Source organism: Chiloscyllium plagiosum, unplaced genomic scaffold (genome assembly GCF_037043375.1).
Source record: "Chiloscyllium plagiosum isolate Xiang-an unplaced genomic scaffold, Cpla_swu_hap1 HiC_scaffold_22, whole genome shotgun sequence".
Lineage (NCBI taxonomy): Eukaryota > Metazoa > Chordata > Chondrichthyes > Orectolobiformes > Hemiscylliidae > Chiloscyllium > Chiloscyllium plagiosum.
In genome coordinates, this window is record NW_028270160.1 from 41,861,115 (window position 1) to 41,865,286 (window position 4,172).

Consider the following 4,172-nt stretch of genomic DNA (forward strand, 5'->3'; position numbering starts at 1 on the left):
AACTAAAGATTCGATTGTTTAAGTTTAATATTAAACAACTAATTAAATTAAACAACTATTATAAATGATTTGGTGAGTGTGGTGGGGGTGGGTGACCCACTTTACCCAAGTCTTGGGAGGAGCACTGTAGACTCAGACTTGCTGGGTCGCCGCCATCTTGGATCCCCCCAGAGATAGGATTTATAATCATCTAGAAAATAATAACTTGATTAGGGATAGTCGGCACGGTTTTGTGAAGGGTAGGTCGTGCCTCACAAGCCTTATTGAGTTCTTTGAGAAGGTGACCAAACAGGTAGATGAGAGTAAACTGGTTGATGTGGTGTATATGGATTTCAGCAAGGTGTTTGATAAGGTTTCCCACAGTAGGCTATTGTACAAAATGTGGAGGAATGGGATTGTGGGAGTTATAGCAGTTTGGATCAGTAATTGGCTTGCTGAAAGAAGACAGAGGGTGGTGGTTGATGGGAAATGTTCATCCTGGAGTCCAGTTACCAGTGGTGTACCGCAAGGGTCGTTGTTGGGTCCACTGCTGTTAGTCATTTTTATAAACGACCTGGATGAGGGCGTAAAAGGGTGGGTTAGTAAATTTGCAGAAAACACTAAGGTTGGTGGAGTTGTGGATAGTGACGAAGGATGCTGTAGGTTACAGAGAGACATCGATAAGCTGCAGAGCTGGGCTGAGAGGTGGCAAATGGAGTTTAATGCGGACAAGTTTGAGGTGAATCACTTTGGTCAGAATAACTGGAATGCAAAGTACTGGGCTAATGGTAAGATTCTTGGTAGTACAGATGAGCAGAGAGATTTCTGTGTCCAGGTACACAGATCCTTGAAAGTTGCCACCCAGGTTGACAGGATTGTTAAGAAGTGTTAAGACGGACCCGCGGGGTCCCGTCTTTGCGTGTTCTTTCGGAAGGAGAGACTCATACTGGCAACTATGGTTAGACGCAGACAGCAGTTTATTCACAGAATCTTAACTGGTACAACGAATCTACAAGCATGCATTCGTTGGAGAAGGCGTTCTGCCTTCTTGTTCAAACTTGACACAATTATACTTCACGCTGCCTGGAGTCCCCGGTCAGTTCGCCTTCCCCATTGGTCCATTCATCTGCGCGTGCTGGGGATCCGTCCTCCTATTGGCCGCACCGAAGTGCCTGTCCAGCTCCTGCTGTGCTTGACAATGGCTCAGCCATCCCCGGGAGCGGTTCCGATCCCATATTCAATAGTTCATTGTTTCAAGGAATTACTATGCGTCTGACAGGCTAGCCATTTTCAATAGTTTCAGTTTAACTAAATTGACAATTACACTTATCAACTTTAGACTTAAATAGAGCCATTCACACTTAACAGTTACAGGTTCCGATAGAGCAATTCGCACTTGTCTAACAGTTACAGATTCCGATCGGTTTCTTTATTAATCCCGAGTTTCGATGGGGCAATTGATACTGGCTGGTATTTACAGGCTCCAAGATTTAATTAACATTATGCATATCCCTTACAAGCTCCAGCCAGGTACTCATGCAGTCGCCAGCAGCAGCTCGCTTGGCTGTTGTTAACCATTTCAGGGCTGGAACTAGAAGTGTCTGTTGCAGAGCTAGTGTCACCCTCCCTAGCCCTACATTAAACACCCCAGTGAAATCTCCCCAACAGATGGCATACAGTGTTTTAGCTTTTATGAACAGAGGGATCGAGTTCCGGAGCCATGAGGTTATGTTGCAGCTGTACAAAACTCTAGTGCAGCCGCACCTGGAATATTGTTTACAGTTCTGGTCACCGCATTATAAGAAGGATGTGGAAGCTTTGGAAAGGGTGCAGAGAGATTTACTAGGATGTTGCCTGGTATGGAGGGAAGGTCTTACGAGGAAAGGCTGAGGGACTTGAGGTTCTTTTCGTTAGAGAGAAGAAGGTTGAGAGGTGACTTAATAGAGACATATAAGATAATCAGAGGGTTAGATAGGATGGACAGGGAGAGCCTTTTTCCAAGAATGGTGATGGCAAGCACGAGGGGGCATAGCTTTAAATTGAGGGGTGATAGATATAGGACAGATGTCAGAGGTAGTTTCTTTACTCAGAGAGTAGTAAGGGTATGGAATGCTTTGCCTGCAACGGTAGTAGATTTACCAACTTTAAGTACATTTAAGTTGTCATTGGAGAAGCATATGGACGTACATGGAATAGTGTCGGTTAGATGGGCTTCAGGTTGGTATGACTGGTCGGCGCAACATCGAGGGCCGAAGGGCCTGTACTGTGCTGTAATGTTCTATGTTCTATGTTATTATGCAAGTATAGCAAGTAATTTGGACAGCCATTAGAAAGTTATCATTTATTGTGAGGGAAATTTAAATCATAAGTTGGCAGGCTATGTTTCAACCACATAGGACACTGATGAGATTACAACTGAAATATAGAGCACAGCAATGATCACCTTATTCCTGGAAGGCTGTAACTGCTTTGGAGATAGTTCAGAAAAGGTTTACTAGACTAATAGCGGAAAAAAGAGGCTCTTATCTTATGGGGAAGACTGGGCAAGCTGGGTTTGTATTCATTGAGGCTTTGATGAGTAATATATTATGTGATTGAAACATAAATGAACCTGAGGGGTCTTGACTGGGTAGCTGGGGAGAGGATGCTTCACCTTCTGGGAGCATCTGGAATTAGGACCACATTTCAAAATGAAGGAACCTTGACACAGAACAGAGATGAAGTGACTGTTTCTCTGATTAATTGGTGAGCCTTTGGAACTCTCTGCCTGAAAAGGTGATGGAAGTTGAGTCCTTGAAAAGTTTCTAGGGCAAAGTTGGATAGAGTATCCTGAGCAATGGGGGGAAAAGCTCTCAGGGTGAGACGGAATTGTGGGCTTACAGTTACAATACGATCAGCTATGATCTTATTGATGGATACATCAGGGGCTGAGTTGCCTACTCCTATCCCTAGATGTTCCAATGTAATTATTTTCATAGTTCTTTGTGTTTTGTTTTAGTTTATGAAACAAGAAAGCACGGTCTATTAGTGTCAAGCAGAACCAATAATGATGCAATGTTGCTATGTTGCATTCTCTTCATTGTCTTCAATGATTGTGCCACCTTCCAGCATCAGAATAAACCAATGCGAGTGCTCCAAATTATCCCGACTCCAGTTGGAACCAAAGTGCCTGCTGAAGAACTTACCCAACAAGTAGACGGCCAGTTACAATGTCAACTCAAGCAGAGAACCTTGGGGGCATTCGATTTTGTTCGGTGTAAACGTTGATGATGGAGGCCGAGAAAGAAGAATCCCCGAGTGTTAAAGAGAGAGGAAGTGGACGGGCAAAATTATTAAAGACGCAGCTGTTAGGTCGCCAAACCTGGGCTTCAGCGTTTTTATGCTGCGTGCACTCACACTGGGAGTTCTGAGATATCGCGAAACGAATGCATGTCAATAGCAGTTATGCGGAGGCCAATGTCATCGATTTTGAAGCATACTTGCGCTGTAAATGTTTAAATGCAACAAGCTCCACTTCCCCGGACCCCGGGCAACTGAAATATTGAGGCGAGGGAAGGCAGGATAATGGGAAGGCCACTTTAAACAACTCATAGCGATTACCAGCAAGTGTGGATCGCGCTGGAGGGAACGCAAGTTTATTGCAACATGAAAGGTTACAAAACGAGCAGATACTCCACTGATTTTCCCCTTAGGATAACCCACCTCGCGTCATCCAGTCTATTCCCAATGTGTTTAACTGCGTGCCGTACTGCTCGTCGATTGGATCCTCTTTACTAAATCTTCGTGACCCATCGCCTAAAATCATAAGAAAGCATGCAACAGATTGAGGTTGCAATTGCTTTTTGAGACAGGTCTGTCAGATGAAGAACATTTCCAAGTTGCCATGACTTTTGGGAAACAATTGGAACACATCCCTCCCCTCCCATCCTGTACTGTTTCAGTCACCTGTACGCGCAAGAGGATGAAGTTTAGACGGAACCTTTCAGTACCGCGATATTTTCCTTGTGGGTTTCATTGTTGGAGTCCTGTGGAACTTCATTGCGAGTGTGCGTCCTCGTCTCCCCCAAAAGTGATGCCGCTTGCACTGGCTGGCTGCACAGCTGGAAGAACAAGTCCAGCCCAACTCATTCCGGCATGTTTTTTAAAAAAAGTTGCTGGTAGCCCTTCCCTCTACAGAGACAGCATGTTGTCAG